The sequence below is a fragment of the Ursus americanus genome, chromosome 13 (assembly GCF_024610735.1).
Source record: "Ursus americanus isolate L20-20 chromosome 13, mUrsAme1.1.p, whole genome shotgun sequence".
NCBI lineage: Eukaryota > Metazoa > Chordata > Mammalia > Carnivora > Ursidae > Ursus > Ursus americanus.
The window spans coordinates 12535112-12558465 of NC_142139.1; the positions used below are offsets into that span (position 1 = coordinate 12535112).

The window sequence follows — 23354 nt, forward strand, 5'->3', positions numbered from 1 at the left end:
TTAAAATTTTTTGTAGACCAAGAAATTATCAATGTGAATGACAAAATGAGAATGTTGAACATGGAAAGCTGTTTAGAAAGAACAAAGTTTCAGGGCACCATGTTAAGTATAAATACTATGCTTACCAGCAATTCACTCACATGTGTCAGATTTGCTTATTCGTTGCCTAAGAAAAGACACATCCAGCATTTAAACCTGTTAGAAAATGGTGGGGTTTTTTGGTCAAAATTCATTGTGTAACTCCAGAAGAATAACGAACAGAGGTGTGCCTTTTTTTCCCCCTCATCCGTAGCTGGGAGGCCTGAGAGTAACACATAATAACAGCAGCTGTGCTTATAAATATCCCCCCTTCTACTGAAAGAGGGTTGTTCCGCTAGATGCAAACCCGGTGTGTAATTATATATTTACAAGACATACATAATAATGGTTAGATGGTAAACAGTAAGGAAGTAAAATAACAGGAGGAAAAAACTGAGTAGTGAATGCAAAGAGATTTTAGAAATACCCTGCTGCTCAGTGTACCATGCACAGTTCTTTATGAATAAATTTCATGTGTGCAAATAAAGTAAGAGAAGTTAATTTGACAGCTAACAATATCAAGTGGAAAAATTACCCTTTAGAAAACTGTGGTGAATTTAGATTTTCTTCCCCCAATTTTCTCAAGCTTTGGAGGGTGAAATTGTAAGGCTTGGGTTTTCTCTCTTCCAAAAATAGAATTATAGTGATTCATGGCTACTGAGATGGTGTGTATTGTGTCGGCTGGGTTAATTTTGAACTCGTTTTCCCAGAATTCCCTGCATTAGTGGAATCTGTACATGATTGGGAAAACAGAGTAGCAGCCATTGACCCCTGCGGGTACTGCCCTTCCACACAATAACAGAAAGGAGCAGGGGTGCCCTGGTTATTAACTCATCTTCTCTCTCTCTTAAACCCAGTAAGTGTTTCTTCTAGGCTTGTGTCCTTTTAAATTTTTTCATCAAATTACTGAATTGTAGGGGCGCCTGGGTGGCTCAGTGGGTTAAGCGTCTGCCTTTGGCTCTGGTGGTGATCTCAGGGTCCTGGGATAGAATCCCACATCAGGCTCCCTGCTCAGCAGGCAGCCTGCTTCTCCCTCTCCCTCTGCCCTTCTGCCTGCTTGTGCTCTCTCTCCCTCTCTCTCAAGTAAATAAAATCTTTTTTAAAAAATTACTGAATTGTGGGAATTATTTTTATTTTTTGGTACAAGTCCTTCTTATTCTTATCGATTTAAATTTCTCTTTTTTAGTTTGTTAAAGTAGAAATTTAAATAATTCATCTGAAATGCTGCTTCTTTTCTAATACAGGTATTTAAAGATACACATTTCCCTCTAAGACCTATGTTAGCTGATTGTCACAAATTTCGATATATATTGTTATAATTCTAATCCTAATACAATATAGCTATCCATTTATTTAGGTCTTTTCTAAGTTCTCTCAGCAACATTTTGTAATTTTAAATGTAGAGGTCATAAAATCTCTTGCCAAATTTGTTTCTCTAAGGATTTTATGTTTTTTGACGCTGAATTTTGGAGAAGAGGATTCTAGTGGGTTATTGTTTGTTTTGTGGGATTTTTTGTTTTGTTTTGTTTTTGGTCTTTGGATTCCTTAGGACTACAAATAGAGTCAATTTTACTTCTTTCTTTCCAATTTCTATCCTTTCCCCCCTCCTTCTTGCTTTATTAGAGTAACTAGCATCTCCACTATAATGTTGAATGCAAGTGGTGAGAGCAAACATCCTCGCTTTCTTCTCTGGTGTTAAGGGAAAAGTGCTCCATCTTTCACCATTAAAAATGATTTTTGCTATACTATTTTTTGTAGATTTCCTCTATAAAATTGAAGAAGATTCCTACTATTCCTACTTGTCTATCCATCTTCTATTCCTAGCTTATCATGCATGGATACTGAATTTTATTAAATTCTTTTTCTGCTTCTATTGATATGGTCAAATGATTTTTTTTCTCCTTTATTCTGCTAGCCATGGTTAATTGCATCCATCCTTTTCAAGTGTTGAACCAATCTCGCATTCCTAGGATAAACCCCACTCAATCATAATGTATTTTCTTTTTTACATAATTCTAGATTTGATTTGCTAATACCCTGTTGAGGATTTTATGCCTGTGATCAGGAGGGATATTGATCTGTAACATTCTTTCTTGTAAAGTTTTTGTTAGGTTTCAGTGTGAGGATTGTGCTGGTTTCATAAAAGGCTTGGTTCCCTCCTCCTGTTTTCTGAAAGATATTGCACAAGATTGGGATTATTTCTTCCTTGAATGTTTTATAGCATTCACCAGTGAAGCCATCTGTATCATTTTTTTTTTTTTTTGTAAAAAGGCTTTTGATTGTAAATTAAGTTTCCCTAATCACTATGGGGTCTTCAGATTTTATATTTCTAACTAAGGCACTTTTGGTAAATTGCATTTTTTAAGGAATTCGCCCATTTCATTTAAGCTTTCAAATATATTGGCATAGAGTTGTTAGAATTAACCCTTTAATATCTTTTTAATGTTTATAGTATCTGTAGTGATGTCTTCTTCTGTTTGCGATATAAGTATAGTATTTTCTCTTTCTCTTTTTCTTGCTAAGTCTCACTAGATCAAAGTTATTAATCTTTAAAAAAAACCTGACTTCTAATTTTGTTAATTTTCTCTTGTTCGTCCATTTTATATTTTGTTTTTTGCTTCTTATTCTTATCTTGGATTTAAACTTCTTTAGTTTGTTAAAGTAGAAATTTAAATAATTCATCTTAAATGTTTGTTCTTTTCTAATATAGGTATTTAAAGATATACATTTCCTTCTAAGACCTATGTTAGCTGATGGTCACAAATTTTCATATGTATTGTTATTTTCATTCAGTTCAATATATTTTCTCATTTCTCTTAATATGTCTTATTTGATATAGAAGTTACTCAGAAGTAAGCTATTTAATTTCCAAATATGTATTTTTACAATTTAATCTTTTTATATGTGTAATTATATGTATGCTTTACTAATCAGCCTCTTAGTATCATTACTTCATCACTTTACAATTCCCACTTTACAAATATAAACCCCCTCTGCAGTATAGTTCCATATACCTGCCATCTCCTGTCCTTTAGGATATTGTTAACATCATTTACTTTGCACACACTATAACACCCCTGTAAAAAAAATTTTTTTTTTTGTTTCACTTTAAAATGCCAGTTGCCTTTTAAGGAAATGAAAAGAAGAAATATACAGTCTTGTATATTTACTCACATGTTGCAATTTCTGGTGCTCTTTATTGCCATGGATCTGAATTGCTATCTGGTGTCATTTCCCTTCAGCTGAATGAATAACCTCTTTTTAAATTTCTTATAGTGAAAGTCTGATGGAACTGAATTCTCTCTGCTTCCCTTTGTGTAACAACACCTTTATTTTACCTCAGCTTCGATAGACATTTTTGCTGGATAGAGGAACCTGTATTGACAGGTTATTTTTCAGTGCTTTAAATAAATTTATTCCATCATCTTCTCCTTCCATTGTTTCTAATGTGGAGTCAGATATCATCTATAACATTGTTCAATTGTATGTAATATTTCTTTTCTTCTTTGGTTGCTTTCAAGATTGTTTAATCTTTGGTTTTCAACAATTTTGCTGTGATGTGCCTAGTTATATTTATCTGCTTATGGTTCGCTAAGCATTTGAGATCAGTAAGTTGATGCTTTTTCATCAAATTTTAGAAGATTTATGCTCTTATTTCTTCAAATATCTCCTAACCTTTTTGAGACTTTAGCCAGGTCGTAGACTTTTGATCTGTTACTCAGATCACTGAGGCCCTGTTCATTTTTCCTGATTCTTTTTTCTCTGTGTTCTTCCAATTGGATAATTTTTATTGATGTCTTCAAGCCAACTAACATTTCTTCTGGCATCTCCAATGTGGGCAAGAGACCTGAAACTTTCATGAGTATCTAAAAGAAATCTTTATCTCTGATAGCTACAAAGTCAAAATTTCTGAAAATCTGGGTGTCAGAACAATATGTACGGTTGTGGCACACCTCATTCCCAACGAGAAACTGGAGTTGTAATGACCTGTACTTGAGAAAAACACCTTCACTGCTACATGAAGAAGTCCTCCTTCTCAATTATTATCATGCTGTTCTAATTCTTTCATATGCATAATTATTCCATATGCATAATTATATACCTATTTCATATGTATAATTATTTAAAACTATAAAATAAAATTATTAATTTATCTCCACTTATGAAAATTCTCAGTGTCTTCTTTGCCCACCTGTTACAACTTTTTTTTTTTTTTAAGATTTTATTTTCTTACTTGACAGAGAGAAAGAGAGCACAAGCAGGAGGAGTAGCAGGCAGAGGGAGAGGCAGTGGGAGAAGCAGGCTCTCTGCTGAGCAGGCAGCCCGATGTGGGGCTCTACCCCAGGACCCCGGGATCATGACCTGAGCTGAAGGCAGACACTCAACCATCTGAGCCACCCAGGCATCCCCTGTTATAACTTTCTAAGGCACTTAGAAAATTTGAACATTGGCAGGACTATATAAGTCTTTGTTCACTGTTCATGGGAAAAATAATAAAATTTTTAATTTTATATGGTGGATTTTATCCCAGTTTTATCAATATTCGAATATAAGGTTCTATGTGAAAGAGTAACAGGTGAAAGTGGAAACTTTGTTATCTATTATAAAGAGTTTTTGGTGTACTTTCACAAAATTAAAAAAGTGAGTGACTCTAATGACTGGGTCACAAAACCAGCAATTTCCAGTTCTTTGTTTTAACATCTTGGAAGGCCTACTCAAGTCATCAGGTGAGCAAGTATCAGGTGAACGACAGTTTGTCGTTCAGTATGGGATATTTGGTATTTAAACAGGAAGGACTGAAAAGAATTGAGTGACATTGTTAATACCAGGATCCTGAAATCTCCAAATTCTACCTTATGGTAATTTAAATACTTAATTTCAGTTCACAAACATATTTGATGTCCAAGAAGTATGAAATAATTGCGGAAAAATTCAGTGAAGTCATTGAGAAGTGAAATGGAAATATTAGTTTAAATTTAAAAAAAAAGAATGACAAAATTTCTGACATGAGTTTATGTGATTTACAAATGGATGAAAATAGTAGAAGAATCACAACACTATTTAGATAACATTAGATACATTTAAAAGTTGAGGTTACGGATTTATTTTAGTGCTGAAGTCATAAAATGCCTGTGTGCCAGTTATCAATTTATTGCCTCTCAGTCTACATTCACTATCTGTCCTGTGATAATGGATTTAGACCCTTTAAGCATCTCTCCTTTGCAGCAAGCATGACAGTAGGTGTTATCATTAGAGGGAGCAGGAGGAATATTGCAAAAGGAAGAGGCTTTTCTCCCCCGTCCCAGTGTGCTGCTGTTTGGGGTTTTTCCCTACTCCGATTTTAGAGTTGATGTGTATGGGGACGACCAGTGTCTCTCTGCCCCGATTGCATGCCCAGAACACGCAGTCCCTCAGGAAAATCATGATCCCATGGCCAGCTTGTGACCACTTCACTGTGTTCCTTCTGACATGGGCACTATACCTGATGGGTTTTGCGCTGCTCCGCCAGCAGACCAGCTTCTGAGGCCGTGACTCCCTCTGCGCGTCCAGCCACCAGCACTCAGCTCCTGTAGAGCATGATTTCTCCAGTGCCCTGTCCTACAGGGTGCAGCTTTCTCTGTTCCTTGTTTTTGCAGAGTGCCATTTTTCTGATGCTGAGTTCCTTCAGATCACCATTTCTTAAGCACTGGGTTCCTGCAAGGTGTGATTTTTTTTTTCTTTCTTTTTTTAGTACCCCGCTCCTGCAGTGGGCAACTCCATGCAATGTGCAGTGGCCAGCAGTGGCCAGCAGTCAGCAGCCTGCCCTGGCAACTCCTCCAGTTAATTTTTAGCACATCCTTTTTTTTTTTTTTAAAGACTTTATTTGTTTATTTGAGAGAGTGAGCACAAGCACAGGGGGGAGGGGGAGAGAGAGAGGGAGAAGCAGGCTCCCGGCTGAGCAGGGAGTGGGATTCGGGGCTCCATCTCAGGACCCTGGGATCATGACCTGAGTCGAAAGCAGACGCTTAACCTACGGAGCCACCCAGGTGCCCGAATTTTTAGCACATCCTGAGACATAGCATATCCCCATGAATGGCTCCCACAGAAGACTAGGGAGATTCCCTGCAAGTCTCACCAGCTGCAGTGACTGAATGATTTCTGCACCATTCAGTGAGCCCAGCTCTGCCCTCTACAAAGAAATATGGTTCTCAGCCCAGAGTGGGTGAGGTGGGGGGTGTTAATTCTTCCTGAGTGCTCTATTTCAGTCCCAGAGATAAGAGATGATGCTCATGATATCTGATATTCATTCATTTTTAAATGTTTAAGGCTTTTTAACTTATTAGCTAGTTCCTCATTATTCCAAATTCCTTATAGTTAATAATTGTTTTGTTTTGTTAGAATTACATTATTATTCATATTAAGTATCTTTATTTTTTAAAATATACTTTTTGCATTACTTTTATATTTTGTTTTCTGTGATTATTTAGATATAATTCTGATTAAATGGACATTACTCACCAGTATATATTTTACCAGTGATTAGGTAAATGCTTTACTTCTTGAGCTTTGGGCTGTCAAACTCATCTTCATTCTGTGTTTGCAGTGGATGACAAGTCAAGTGGTCATAGGAATGTTGGATTATATTTATTTCTTTTTTATACATTGTAGAGGTTTCTCTGTTGTCATCTGTCATCTAAAGTTGCTGAGAATTCTGAAGTCATCTTCCTATTTTCCTTTTTAAGTGACCTTCTGTTTCTTTTCCCAGGATGCTTGCAAGTTTCCTTCTTTAAACTTGAAAATCAATGAGTTTACCAGAAAATTTCAATCTGTTACATCTTTATTAATGTTTTTTAGTCACTGAAATACAATGAGTGTTCTGAATCTATTTAGATTTTCTTTCATTATGAGAAATGTTCTTTTCATTTTTATTTTGATAAGAACACTTAACATGAATACACTTTTTACAGATCTTTAAAGTGAAATACAGTATTGCTATCTCTAGAACTTACTCATCTTGCATAACTGAAACTTTATATTCATTGACTAGAAGCTCCTATGTCTCCCTCCCTGACTCCACCCCACAACCACCATTCTACTCTTTGATTCTATGAATTTGACTATTTTAAGTTACCTCATATAAGTGGAATCATGCAGTATTTGTCTTTCTGTGACTAAATTTATTTCACTTAACATAATGTCCTCAAGGTTCATCCATATTGTTGCAAGTGGAAGTGATTCCTTCTTTTTTAAGGCTGACTAATATTTCACTGTTTTTCAAAATATGGTGTGGGGGGGGCTATGTGTATATAATCATTCATCTGTCAGTGAACATTTAATTGTTGCCACATCTCAGCTATTACGAATAATGTTGCAATAAAAATGGAAGTGCTAACATCTCTTCAAGACTCTGATTTCAGTTCTTTTAGATAAATACTCAGAAGTAGGACTGCTGGATCAGCTGGTAGCTCTATTTTCAATTTTTTGAGAAACCTCCATGTTGTTTTTTGTAGCAGCTGCACCATTCTACATTCTTACCAAAAGCATACAAGGGTTTCGATTTCTGCACACTAGGCTTCTTTTGTTTGTTTTATAATGGCCATTCTAACAGATGTGAAATTATATCATTATGGTTTTGATTTGCATGTCCCTGATGATTAATGATGCCCAGCATCTTTTTATATACATACTGGCCATTTGTATGTCTTCATTGGAGAAATACCAATCCAAATTCTTAGCCCATTTTTTAAATCAAGTTATTAGTTCATTTTGTCTGTTTGTTTTTGCTGTTGAGATGTAGAATTCCCTTATAAATTTTGGAAAATAACCTCTCAGACTCATTATTATTACAGGACACAAAATCAAAAGAATCAGTTGCATTTCTATACACTAATAATAAACTATCTGAAAAGGAATTTAGGAAAACAATCCCATTTATAATAGCATCAGAAAGAATAAAATACTTAAGAATAAACTTAACTAAGGAAGTGAAAAACTTATATGCTGAAAACTATAAAACACTGATGAGAGAAATTAAAGATGTAAACAACAGAAAGACATCCTGTGTTCATGGATCAGAAGGATTAATAGCATTAAAACTTTCATGATAACCCAAAGTGATCTACAGATACAATGCAGTATCTCTATCAAAGTCCCAATAGTATTTTTTACAGAAATAAAAAAATTCATATGGAAGCACAAAAGACCCCAAATAGCCAAAACAATTTTGAAAAAGAAAAACAAAGCAAAAGGCATCATACTCACTGATTTTAAAATATATTACAAGGCTACAGTAATCAGAACAGCATGGTACTGGCATAAAGACAGACAGACAGACAAACAGACAATGGATAGTATAGAGAGTCCAGAAATAAATCCATTCATATACAGTCAACTTATCTTCAACAAGAGTGCCAAGACTGCACAATGAGGAAAGGATAGTCTTCAACAAATTGGGGGGAGGGAGGGTAGTTGGATATCTACATGCAAAAGAATGAAACTAGGCAAATTATCTTACACATTACCCAAAAATCAACTAAAATGGATTAAAGACTTAAACATAAGATTTGAAACTGTAAAACTCCTAGAAGAAAATATAGGGGAAAGCTCCATATCATTGGTCTTGGCAATGATTTCACGGCTATGACACCAAAAGCACTGGCAACAAAGCGAGTGGGACTAAATCAAACTTAAATACTTCTGTACTTCAAAGGAAACAGTCAGTCCAGCAAACGAAAAGGCAAACCATGGAATGGGAGAAAATATTTGCAAACCATTTATCTGATAAGGGGTTAATTTCCAAAATAATTCGTATATTATACTTTCCTTTTCAAATTACTGTGTGGTTTCTGTCTACTAAGATGACCTTAGTTGATACAAACTGACATTTTATTTTAAACTTTTAATATGCTTCTATATTTTACATATATACATGTAGTATGTTTATATTTTTAATTGTTTCAATATGTAATAGAAGTTTTTCATTTTAATTTTAAAATATGTATGAGAGTAAATAAACTTTCACAATTATTTTATAAGATGTACTAGCAAAATGTTGAAATCCATTGACCTATTGTTGTGCTCTGCAATTTAACAGACATTAGCCACATATAACCATTTAATTCTAAATTTAACACATTAAAGTGCAATAAAATTCAAAATACAATTCCTCAGTCATACCAACTGCACTTCAACTGTCAATAGCCACATATGGCCAGTGGCTACCATACTGAGCAGCACAGATGTAGAACATTACTACCATTGCAGAAAGTTCTTTGGGACAGTACCGTTGAGGGGAGATTTGGGTTTGGCTTTCATGCCTGCAGTTAACTTGACTTATCTCCAGCATTTTAAGGGCTCACCTAGTGTCTGACTTGTCATCATGGGATCCTGCATATATCATCCCTTACCAAGGGTCCACTTTTTCAGCTAAAATGGTAACACTGTGAGTCTATGATCACAGATTCACTGTTCCTACAATAATCACATTGTCCAAAATCCTATAACTTTAGATTGGCTTCCTATAACTTTAGATTGGCCTCCTATAACTTTAGAAAGGCCTTGGAAATGGTCAACTAAAGCATTAGCTTGGAGATGATATCATACAATGTTGGGACATTTTCATTAAATGTGCTATATGTATGGGGCATCTGGGTGGCTCGGTCAGTTAAGCATCCAACCCTTGGTTTTTGGCTGAGGTCATGATCTCATGGGTCATGGGATCAAGCCCCAAGTCAGGCTCCACACTCAGTGGGGAGTCTTCTTGAGATTCTCACTCCCTTTCCCTCTGCCCCTCCCCCTCTTGCACACACCCTCTCTCTCAAATTAATAAATAAATCTTTAAAAAAATATGCTATACATACTTTAAACCAAGACAGAAATGACACTTCTCACTATTACTCAGTTAGCAGCTTTAGAAGTGGTACTTGCAGAGGACATACTAAGGCATCCACTAAGCTAAACTTATTAGGGCTAGGCTACTATCTGGTCATTTGGACCTTTTTATGCCAGTAGACCAGCAGGTTAAAAAACAGATTTAGTATATTGACAAGGGAAAACAACCCTGATTACCATGAGGGGATATTGCTATTGTTTCACAGTGGTGAAGGAATGAGTGTTTCTGGAAGTCAGGAGTTTGTTTTCTTGGTGCTTCTAAACCCTAATTGTGCAACTGTCTGACACACAGCTTGACAAGGGCTAAATAATCTGGGGTTCCAACCACTCAGGATGAGTCTAAGTCTGGGTTTCTTCAGAAGCAGACACTGAGACAAGGATTCTTAAGAAAATTTGTTTATACAGGAGATGTTCCTAGGAAACACTAGTAGGGGAGTAGGTGGAATGGGACTGGGAATGGAAGAAGTCCAAGCAATAGTATGATGTCAAGCAAAGACCAACGGAAAGAAACTTGCCATCCCACAGGAAGCAGCATACGTGACATCTCACAGTGCTACTTAACAAGGATAAGAGAACTGGAGTAGCTACATCCTTGAACCTCAATCATTGGTTAAGAATTGCCCCCATGTGGGTTTAAATTCCCAAGTACTTCTGAGCTTCCTTGTCTGTAGGCAAAGTGGGTTCCAGCAGCTACTGCAGGTAGCCCAGTGTCAAAGTGATGGAAGTACTGACTGTTGGATGTGAAAGCACACTGAGATGCAGTGTACACAAAAAAATGATGAAAGGATCCAAGAGGATGTGGACAAGGCATCTGCTATAGTCTGTCTGTGTTACCTCACTGGGCAAATGACAGAGATCAGCAGAAATGCTAGGTGAGACTGTGGGATAATCTAGAACACTGGTGGAGAAGGGAAATGATAAATATCAGTTGTGGACTTAGGACCAATGGCTGTAGCAGAGACTAAAACTTGTATCTTAGATGCTCAATATTTGTATTGTCTTTTTTTTTTTTTTTTTTTTTTAAAGAACTTATTACCAGGGATGCCTGGGTAGTGCAGTTGGTTGAGCATCGGACTCTCGGTTTCCCCTCGGGTCATGATTTCAGTTCATAGGATCCAGCCCTGCACTAGGCTCCAAGCTTGGCTCAGAGTCTGCTAAGGGACTCTCTCTGCCTTCCCCCCACCCCCAAATAAAAATAAATAATCTTAAAAAAAAAAAAAAAAAGAACTTGTTACCAGCCACTACCTTGACACAAATGGAACCTAAACATGCAAGTCTTAGACTGCAGCAAATACTGTCAGTGCCCCCACCCAGACCCCTTGTCTTTCTACTTAATGTTATCTGGAAAATTTTTAAGTGCCAGGATCTGCAACTATGGTCTAAAGGCTTATTCTAGAGCTGTACAGAGCAGTTCTCCTCACAGGTACAGCAGGCTGGAAGTGCCAGGAAATTAACTGTTTTTCTTTCTCTCTTGCTAGAAGGAAGCATTCTTCAACCAACATTGGTGCATAAATATCATTTCTGTCTTATCCCACTGGTGGGAAAATTCTGAGGCATGCATTTTTTACAAGTTCTCAGAGTTTCCCTGTGAGATTAAGCTTCAATTCTCCATCATGACAGCTGCTTTAATAGTATATCTTCTTTCTAGAGGCTTTCCTTCCTGTTCTCACTTTCCTATCCACCTCCCCTCAACCCCAGCCCCAGCCCAATGATGTTTTCCATCCCCTCCAAAAAAACTACTTTCACTCAATCCTTATTTCAGGGTCTGCTTCAGGGGGAATCCAAACTGTATTAATCAGTTATATGATTCTTGGGCCCTTCAAGCAAAAGTCTCTGACCTAGATCAAATATATAAAAGCATGTAAACTCAAGAGAACTATGTGGGAATAATTTTTGAAGAAAGATACTAGAGTGTTACAAATCTCAGCTCCTGAAAAGAAGGGGAGGAGAAGGTTGCTTCCTTCTGTCAGCGATAAATAAAGCTGGGTACTAGTTAAAGTGGTAAGGATGGATTTTAATCAGTAACACCTACTGCAATAGGAAAGAGTCCAGCATGAACTGAACTCAACTTCAATTTGTACAGAAGTCACTGAGTGTTTTAAAGAGAGAATGAAAAACTAGGGAGAAGGTAGAACAGAGAGTCAGTAGAGTCAGAAAAATAAAAAATTACAAAAAGCAGGAAGGGGAGGTGTTGGTTCATGTGAAATCCATCTGGATTTGCTAAGTACAGTTTATGGAAGTTAGGCTCCTGCATGCCCACAGAGTCTGAGAGACAGAAGCCGTATCTTCAAGTGTTGTCTGCAACAAACAGAAGATTATTTTGGCAGCCTTGAGTTTCCTCAGGCAGGCACTTTAAGGGTGAGTAGGGTCATCCTAAGGATGTAGCCTTGAGCTGTTAGAAACTCTAATAGTGTTTATTCAAGTCTTCGTAGGCTAAGATTGAGTCCTACTCAAGAAGAGGTCTCAGAGAGCCTGGCCAGAGTTTGGTCAAGGAGAGAATTTTTGTCACCTCTTCCCCTAAAGTATAGTAAGAGAGGCTACAATGATGGAACATTGGTATGTGCTGTTGGTAGCGTAGAAGCAAAGAAAACTGAACCACCTGAGCAATCTTAACTGAGAAGAGACTGGCTAGCCAGTTAGTTCCTCTGAAAAGAGGTAGTCGACCTTTTCGGAGAACAACATACTTCAAGTACTTCCCAAGAACCAGATGTGCACCAGGTAGTGCAGAAATGACAGAAGTTTCTTCCCAATAAAACTGCCAGCACAGAAAGGCAAATGGTCTCCACCAGGGACTATCTGCTTAGAGTCACTGCTGGAAAAGGGAGGGAGCAAAAAGTCAGAGAAACAGCATACATAGAAGAGATATCACAGGATTTGTAGTCAAAAAATTCCCCAGAAGAGTCTCCAAAGAATCCATGAAAGATCAGTTAGAAGTATCATCTGGGTCCAGAGAGAAAGATGGCAGTTTACAACTTATCTTAGTAAAATAAGAACATTCTTCCCTCCTTTTCCTTTTCCTCCTCCATTCCAACCCTAGAAGATTAGAAACAGCAGCTTGCAAATCAGAGAGTTGCCTAGCAATAAAGAGAAAAGAAACCCACCTTATATTTTTCTGTGGAGGGTAAAAAGCTTACAGGCCTTACCTTTGACATGAGCTAGACATTTTATTTTTTAAATCAAAACTGGGTTTCATAATGTAAAGAAAATATTGTACTTTCTATTGCCTAAGAAAACAAAGAAACCTCATGGAACATGTTATGGGTTGAATTGTGTGCCCAAAATTTATGTTGAGGTCCTAACCCCTGCTACCTGTGAATGTGATTTTATTTGGAAATAGGATCTTCGCAGATGTATTCAAGTTATAAAGAAGTCACTAGGATGGGCCCTAATCCCATAAGACTAGTGTCCTTTCCTTATAAGAAGAGGAAAATCTCATATGAAGACAGAGACATAGGATCAATGATCATGTGACAGCAGAAGCATCTGTCATCATGGAGTGATGCATCTACAAGCCAGCGACTGCCAAGGATTGTCAGCAAACCACCAGAGGCTAGGAAGAGTTAAGGCAGGATCCCCCTACAGGTTCCAGAAGGAGCGTGGTCCTGCCAACACCCTGCTTTTGGACTTCTGGCCTCCAGAACTGTAAGACAATAAATTTCTATTGTTCTGAGCCACCTTGTTTGTGGAACTTTGTTATGGCAGCCCGGGGAATTAATACAGCACCCGCCAGAGTTTCAAACCTTAGCAGAAGAAAAACTTCCCTCACTAAATAAATGTTAAAAGGACAATGGGAACAATCTGAAAGTGAAATTAAGAAAACAATTCCACTTACAACAGCATCAAAAAGGTCAAATATTTAGGAATAAATTTACAAAAGCACTACAAGACCAGTATACTAAAAACTATAAAACATTGTTGAAAGAATTAAAAGATCCAAATAAATGAAAGAAACCCCATGTCCAATCACTGGAAGACTTAATATTGTTAAGATTGTAATATTCCCCAAATTGATCAACATATCCAATGTAATCCCAATCAAAACCCAGCTGACTTTTTTTTGCAAAAACTGAAAAACTTATCCTAAAATTCAAATGGAAATGCAAAGGACAGGAAGAGTCAAAACAATTTTGAAAAAGAATAAAGTTGGAGGACTCACAGTTCCTGATTTCCAAAGTTACTACAGAGTAACAAAAGTCAAGACAGTGTGGTACTGACATAAGATTAGACATATAGATCAATGGAATAGACTATAAAGTCCAAAAATAAACCCTTCCATTTATGGTCAAGTGATTTTAGACAAGGGTGCCAATTCAATTCAATGGAGAAAGAATAGTTTTCCACAAATTGGGCTGGGACAACTAGATATCCATATAGAAAAAAAGGAACGCCGTTGGATTCCCAACCTTTCACTATCCTGTAAAGTTAACTATCGCATTAGGTATAACATCCCAACAGTGCAATTTGAAAGCATCTCAAAGGTTAGGCAGAAGAGGGCTTTTCTTTTATAGAGAGGAATAAACAAGGCTAGAGCAAACTGGGTGTGGGGAAGTGGGATGACCAAGGGTTTGGGGGTCAGACAATAGATCTTACATCAGAATGTTTTTTACCCTGCGGTTGGACTATTCTCAGGAGGCATCCATGAAGACTGGCTCAGGCTGAGAGTGGGTCAAAGTTCAGAGGCCTTTGAGAAGAAAAACTTACCAAAATTTGGTTAACAAGCATTTTGTTTTGATTGATCAGTGGAGACAAAACAGTTCAGTTAATCATTTGTGGAGCAAAGAATGGAAATTTGGAGGGGCTGTATCTGACCTTGTCACAGGTCATTAAGGGGGCATCCATAAGACTTATCTAAATCATATGGGAATAAACTGTAGTAAGCCATTTCCCACAACACAAAAAGGTGTAGGAGGTATATTCCTTATGTTGTTACTGTTTTTCAGGATCAAGGGTTCAGGTAAAATTCAACACTCATTATTATAAACAAAGATTACTGCTTTCAGCAGCCCAGCAAAAGTGAAAGGGATAAAGAAAAAATTTTATAGCATTCTGAGACCTAGAATGGGAAGGTATTATAGACAGGGGAAAGAATGAACAAGTCCTGAGATTAGAATGGCTAGAGAATGCAGTCATGTGCTATCCCTAATTCTTACACAAGTCAGAGAACCCCAAAATCGGTAAGAGGAGACAATCCAGTTTCAATATATTAAACACAGAGTAGAGAAATGCCCACTAAGCATTTGCATATTAAACAGAGAAGAGGCTATCAACCTGATTTTCAGAATTATATCTAGGGGGTAAGGCCGCTATTATTACTTGGAGGTCAAAGGACATGTCATCAGCCTTGCCAACGCCATTCATTTATGCCTAATCTAGGTAGCTCTCACCCGTACAATGAGTAATAATGATGAAAATAAAGAATATAAAAGAAAATGCTATAGCATAAGAGCAAGGAACATGCCCTAAAGACACATGAAAATGAAGATCATGTCTACAAAAATGACTTTCTTCTAGAAAAGTATGAAAAAAAATTTAAAGAACAAAAATCTGTTTGACATTCTTGACATTTTTTTTCTTGACATTTTTTAAAAGCAAGTTAAAATTCAATAAGCTTAGCCTTAAGGATAATATAAAAAAAAATCATAGATAAAAGTAGAATTTCATGAAAAAGAAAAAAAAGGGAATTTAAAATTCAATGACAATTTAAATGTTCATTGAAGGCTGTGAAAATAAAAACACAGCCTAAAATTGAATTGCTAATGAGAAAGACAAAAACACAAAACTCATTCAGATGCAGAGAGAAAATGCAAGAACAAACATAAGTAAGAAATTATTTTAAGCTAGGAATTACAGATGTCCGAAATGAAGAATAATATTCAGATACTTAATAGAATGAAATTTTTCTAACTTAAAATCAGATTCTTCAAACCAAAAAGGCTCACTGGATTCCACGAAATTTTAGTGATACAGGAAGGGTAAAACCTGGATCTAACCTAGCAATTTTTTATTTGAACATGAATTTTGTTTTAATCTTGAAATCATCAAAGCAGAGGAAACTAAAAAAAAAATGAGAGAGAAAGAGAAAGAAGACACAAAATGGAGAATGGGAAAGGGGATAGATGATAGAAATGAGAGTGGGCTTTGTTACAGATTTGTTGTTTATATTTTACAAGAACATAATGTACAGTTACGCGATAACAAACCTGAAAATTCTAATATAATAGACATTTTCGTAGGAAAGAACCAACTGAAATACATACCTTAAAAGGTTACCTCCGGGGGCACCTGGATGGCACAGCGGTTAAGCGTCTGCCTTCTGCTCAGGGCGTGATCCTGGAGTTATGGGATCGAGCCCCACATCAGGCTCCTCTGCTATGAGCCTGCTTCTTCCTCTTCCACTCCCCCTGCTTATGTTCCCTCTCTCGCTGGCTGTCTATCTCTCTGTCAAATAAATAAATAAAATCTTTTAAAAAAAAAAAAAAAGGTTACCTCCAAATAAAGTTCCTAATATAGATACAAATTTAAACAAGCTCTTTTAAATCTGAGTAGCAGAAAGTTTTAAAAAAACGTAATAACATCTGGAGGCTAGAAAATTAAGGAAAACTGCTCAATCCACTTGATGCCTGAACTTAATACCACATACATATTCACATGCTCCAGTAACAGATGAATTTCATCATAAACACAGTTAATATTTAGGTATGCTTCTTTTCATTGCAATTTTTTCCCCAGAAGCCCTGAAACCAGAAACCAGAAAATAAAAAATGACTGATGTACCCTTTCGCAAAGAGGATAGAATCATCAGAAATAAAGGGGCAAGTTTGGTGTATGCAAGTTCATTGTATTATATTTAACAATAATAATAAAAATTGGAGCCAGGCTAAATATCAAACAATTAACATATACAATTATTTTTTATTATTTTTTTGGCAAGAGTATTACTTTTTATCTTCATTTGTAAGGTTATTATGTTTCATATGTTTTCTTTTATCAACATAAAAAAAATCAAGTTTCTGAAAGTTTATGATAGGAAGTGAAACACTGTTCTAGTGATTTACAGTTATAGATGCTTTATCTACAGCTCACACAGACTATCTGTAGCCTAACTAAACTACGTGCTCACTAGTTGGGATGCGGGCAAACCCATCCCCTGTTCTGGTCTTGAACTTTCGATCCATAAGATACAGGTACTTGATCATGAACTGTAGCTTTTCTACTTCCTCCAACCTCTCTTTGCTAAACAATTTTGCTATATTTAATACTAATTAGAAGTACAATAATCCAGTCTTGATTAATTGCATGGAATAAGAGCTCTGGGGAGTGAAAATATGTAACTAATCAGCTACAAATTGGTCTATGACTTCATGATGCCTGCGCAGATATATTCACATAGCCACACACAGGACAGCCTGACCCAAAGCTATGAGGCTGCTGCTATTACTTTGGCAAGTTTTCCATCCCTGTGACTGCCCAAAGCTCCCACTGTATTATCTTTTATGTGTGTATCTTAAGTTCAAGTTGAAGTTATTTATGTGTCATTCAAATCCATCTCTTTCAACTAAACTTATCCCGCTCTGGAAAGAACAGTAATCTATTAATTAGTACAAGGTGAGATGAAATGTTTGCTGTATTAACTATGCCATGGTGCCAGCATTTTAAACCATGATGAGTTCATTTGCTCATAGAATAAATTCCAAAAGGCAAAATTTTAGCCAATATGTTTGAAGATGTGTGGTCCTTTCTGGCCAAATTCTGGCACACACATACACATGCACACATGCTATTTTAGTATAACAGACCCTATAAGTTATATGTAGGGGACAGTGGAGGGCCAGTCAAACCCCCTTTTCTGGGCCAGCACACTCACCTCTAGCCACCGAAAGTGCTGGCTCCCAACAGCTCACAGCTGCATCTTCCCTCAGTGAATTGGCCTTAGCTGTTGGGAGCTAAGGAAAGTTATGTCCCCACCTCACCATCCAGCCTCACACACAAATGCAGGGCAATGAATAATGATAAGCCACCCGCCTCGCCTTGAGGGAAGATCTACTTTGTGTTATAGTTTATGCTCCCCCATGCATCCCTTGTAGGGCAGGCCAACTCTGAGCTTTACCTGAGACCATATCCTTACTTAGTTCTCTCCCCTCTATTCTGTCACTCACCACCTTAGAGGGTTTTCCTGAACACCACTCTTACAATAAAACACATGCACTTCAGCATAGGGAATATGGTCAATAGTATGGTAGTAGCATTGTGTGGTGACAGATGGTAGCTATACTTGTGGTGAGTACAGCATAATAAATAGGTTTGTTGAATCACTACATTGTACACCTGATGCTAATGTAACACTGTGTGTCAACTATATTTCAATTAAAAAAAAAATTGGATATCTGAATCTCCATCTCAAGATCTGTTTCTAGGGAACGTAACCCAAAGCTATATACTAGCTTTGTTCTGAGATAGCTTGACATTTAACTTCATTAATTCCTGAACTGACTCATCTGATAAAAACATCACAACCATTTATCAATGAAAATAAGAAAGAAATGAAAGCAAACTACAGGAAGGGATGGGAGATGCATGTTTCAATTTTGTGACTGTTTTGTTTTTGTCTTTAAATAAATATATCTATTCCTGAGTGATGTAGATGATGCTTCAGGCTAACCCTCAGCTCAGTATTATTCATAACCTTTATGGTTTTTTGGGGTTTTGGATTTTTTTTTTCACGAATCTCCTCCATCCAAATGCCTATTCTCATTACCAAGCTGAATGTATACATACTTTTTACAGTATTTGCCTGAGAACATATATCTACCCTTTTGCTGGATCACTTCTCTAAGTCTGTTGGTAAATTTCATGTTTTTATACATTTAAAAGACTGCACAAATCCACTACATATTCTTATTGAAATGTAATCTTTGCTTAGAAAACATCAGTGAAAACAGAGCGACGATGTGTGTTCATCATCAACTGGGGAGGAAAAAACCTCAAGCATTTATATTTAGACTAGAAATGCCTGTGCAAGCTTCAATATTTTCAGAGGTATTTTCCTCTGTTTTCAGCTTCTTTGTTAATGAGCAAATAAAGCATCCTGTCACCTAAAATATAAAGGTAAGGGATCTGAAAGCAAGACGTGCCGCGTGAGCACTTTTCCTCGCAAAGCCAGAGCCGAATCTACAGAGAAGAAAGGAAGCTTGTAATGAGACATAAGTAGTTGTGAGAAAAGACATCACAGGCAGTTTCCTGACAGAAAGACTGAGATTTAATCACCCGAAGCTGCTTTTGCAGCCGCTGCCGAGGCGGGTTAGCTTCACCGTGAGGGAGCGGGATGCCTGTCAAGTCTGCAGTAAAGCCAACGGAATTCCTGCCAACGCGCCGCCTCCGGACAACAGATGATCCTCAGACACCGTTTATTTCACTTCTGCACATTTTGATCTTGTGTTGTGTTATCTATAGAAAATACCGAGCCTCTAGATCACTACAAAGGGACGTTGAGGGAGAAAAGATTGTTATTAAACCTATAAAAAGGGGGAGAAGAAAAGCTTCTTTGGAGTTTAAGCTACTCCACAGAATCCTACTGCTGAGCAGATCAGAGATTCATTTGAATCATAACTTCAAAAGCTATTACATTGTAGAGGCACATAATTAAAATTTTTGATTTGGAAAGAGGGGTGGGATAATGAGCCTACACGTCTTGCGTATTATATGGTTCCATATGTAGGGGAGTCCCTTAAGCTAGCCAAGCCACTCATACTGCTTATGTGACCTTGGGTGACTCCACCTCTGAGAGAGTGTGTGGAGAGTGGAATTAAAACAGGTACCTCATAACATAAGAGAGGAGCAAGTAATATATTGTACGTAAAGACCCTAAACAGATTAGCCCCCTTCTATTCCATGGAACAAGAGTAAATTCCCAGATTATCAGATCTTAATGCTCTTTATTACCTTCCAATTCACCATTATCATCATAATTATTCAATAAATATTTATTAAAATAACGTGTAAAATAAAAATAATGACCGTATGTCCTTAATGTTCACCCCTACTGAGAGAATTTGAGGCTACACAGATAACTGGAAGAAGACAAGAGAGAAACACTATCACAGTATTGGGAAAAGGGCTAATTAATTATAGAATTTTCATTAATTTCAGAAGTCATCTATCTTGATACATTATTGTGCCTACAGGAATAGAATTACATGAAATTTGAGGCATTCAAATAATTGTTACAGGAGTTACTTCTTCAGCCTTCGTGAAATTACAAAAATAAAATCATGAACATAATAGCTACCAAGTACTGAGCTGACACTGTCTTCTCTCCAGAAGTACTTGTAGTGGGTTGAATTGTGCCCCCACCCCACCTAAAAGATATGTCTACCTGGAACGTCTGAATGTGACCTTACTTGAAAAAAGGGTCTTTGCTGATATATTAAGGACTTTGCAATAAGATCATCCTGCATTAAGGAGGGGCTACATACAAGGAAAGGTGTCCTTAGAAGAGAAAAAGCAAAGGGAGATAGACAGAGACACACAAGAGAAGGCCCTATGAAGGCAGAGACATAGATTGGAATGATGCAGCCACCAGAAACTAGAAGAGACGAGGAGGGATCCTCTCCTAGAGTCTCCAGAGAGAATGTGGCCCTGCCAACACTTTGATATGGGGATTCTGTCCTCCGGAACTGTGAGAGAATAAATTTTCCTTCTTTTAAGCCACCACATTTATGATAATTTGTCAACAACCTAGACACTAATATAGTACTTTAGTATTCTCATAATAACTATAAACAGCTGTATTGTCCCATTTTCTATACTAAAAAAACTGTGATTCAGAAAGGAAAGTAACTGATTCAAGGTCACTGAGCTAGCGAGCGACTGAGCCAGTATTTGCACTGTCCGGTTTTAAGGCCTTTTTTTTTTTTTTAAGTCAATTTTAAACCTCTTTTTTGAAAGCTCCCTTCCTTCTTCTAACTCCATAGCACGAGCTCTCTCTCTTTGGCTTTTTTCTTACCATTTGCTTACCATTTCTTGGCAAAATTGTTTCTGCTAAGCATGCATTAAGTCCTCAGATTGTTAGTTCACACTGTTTGATGTCAAGAAGCTCCTGAAGTGGGTTGAGGAGAAAAGAAACATTGAGTATCTGCTTAGCTAATGAGCAAACTTCCAAAAGGTCATTTCTAATGTTGGCGTGGCATCTCCGAGTCCGAGTCCAGGAGATGTTGCTATCTGACTCTCTATTGTTAGTGCTGAAACTTAGTAGCAGCATTAAACCTTGTACCTCTTATTTATTCATAGTTTCTGAAAGGAGCCTCTGGGTTCCTAGGTGATCGTTCCCAAGGATCTAGGGGTGGCCAGATCATCTTTGAGACAATTCTGACTGGCCCCACTTGGAACAGTCTGCTGTGTAAAAATAGGGACTGCCAGGGGATTTTCCCAAGACAAAAATCAGACCTGCCAATCACCTCCAGCCCCAGGCATCCATGTCCACTTCCACAAGGTCAACTGTCACAGATGATTTGCAAAGATGAGTCTGAAAATGTCTTCCTCATCTACTCCTCTATATTATATTCTCTTCCTTTTTCTTCACATCTATTTTAAAAACAACTTTCATGAGGTTTAATTTACATATAATAAAATTAAACCATTTTAAGTCTACGTTGCATACATCTTGGCAATGTCCACAGTCAGGCGACCACCACCACAGCCAAAATATAGGACATTTTCCTCACTGCAAAAGTTTCCTCGTGCCCTTCTGAGATCAATCCCTCCTCCCCATGCCCACCCTCAGACAGTCATCATCTGCTTCTTGTCCCTATGTGTCTATCTTTTCTAGAACTTCACTGAAATGGAATCATAGGATGTATAGCCCTTTCTTGTTTCTAATTTCTTTCACTAAGATAGTGTTTTCCAAATTCATTCAAACTGCAAAATGATTTTGCATTGCTCAGTAGTTCATTCCTATTTATGGCTAAATTTCCATTGTGTGGATGTACCAAAATTTGTTTATCCATTTGCCAATTGATGAACATTTGGACTGTTTTCAGTTGGGGATATTACAAATAATCCTATCGCATATCTAATTTTATTTGTTTATCTTTTCTCTCTTATCTTTTCTTCTCTATCCACTCTTCTTCAAGACTGTCTTTTTCTTTCCTATCCCAAACAGCACTAACAAAATAAAGTTTGAGAGGTCTGTGGCAGTGATTCTAAAAGTGGTTGTCACTCAGGAGATTTGTGACAATACCTGGAAACATTTTTGATTGTCACAACTTGAAGGGGAGCTGCTATTGGCATCTACATGGTATAGAACCCAGGGATGCTGTTGTACATCCTGTAATGCACAGGATAGCAGTCCACAACCAAGAGATATCCCAGCCAAATGTCAATAGTGCCAAGATTGAGAAACCAAGGACTGTATCTAGCTAGCTAGCTAGCTAGCTATCTTTATATTAATGATCTTATAAAGAAGGACTTTCCATGAAACCTATTACTTGGTAGAATTTTAAATTAAAATGTCTTCCATCTTTGTTTTTTTTTTTTTTTGTTTTTTTTTTTTTTAGAAAGAGAGAGAGGGAGCATGTGCACAGGCAAGTATATGTGTGTTCGGGGCAGGGAGTTGGTTCAGAGGGAGAGAGAATCTTAAGCAGGCTCCATGCCCAGGACAGAGCCTGATTCGGGGCTTGATCTCACAACCCTGTGATCATGACCTGAGCTGAAACCAAGAGTTGGATGCTTAACCGAGTCACCCAGGCACCCCTGTCTTTCATCTTTCTAAGGAAAAAACCCTGGAATTCAAGGAGTAACTTTTCATTTTCACATAAAGGCTTTGGAACAGTAACTGTATCCATTTCCAGTAACAATACACAAAACAATATCTGAATCACTGGACAGATTAGTTTTTCTGTTCTGGAAACCAAGCACCAAAATCACTTAGCTCCCAGGTGGAATTCTTAGTTAGTTAAAAGGTAAGTGAGTGTCTGATCAGATAGCAGCTTGTAAATCAAAGGGCAAGTGTGTTAGGACTTGGGGGGAAAGGGCTATTTTGCCACGGACTCCACCAGCTATACAGGTTAACAGTGTTACATTGTTTTCTTTCCTTCTCCAGAGTCTACTCAAATATTCTTAAATCCTTCTACATCAGATGCTTCTAACTTCTAGCCTCACCAGTTTGCAGCCCCAGCAAAATACAGACAAGCAAATGAAATAATCCTCAGCTTAAAGAAGTGACCACTTAAAACAATGACTGAATCACACTTTAGAATAAGCCTATTTTGGTAACAAGTTCTGGGAGTATGAAATCTTATCTGAATCTGGCACAAAACATTTAATTTACTCAGAAGTGTCGTTAGTCTTCAAACTCTTTATATAATTTCTGCAAAGAGCATGGATTTGAAGCCAGGCAGATCTGAAATTTA

General features: G+C 37.3%; 1 long non-coding RNA gene across 4 annotated transcripts in view; it reads right to left on the reverse strand.

Moving 5' to 3' along the window:
* LOC123793334 (uncharacterized) overlaps positions 1 to 23354 on the reverse strand; it is a 500602-nt gene that overhangs the window by 214287 nt on the left and 262961 nt on the right. For all 4 annotated transcript variants that reach the window (XR_015726465.1, XR_015726466.1, XR_006779913.2 and 1 more), the window contains one exon: positions 16206 to 16386. This is a non-coding gene — a long non-coding RNA (uncharacterized LOC123793334). The remainder of the gene's footprint in view (positions 1 to 16205; positions 16387 to 23354) is intronic.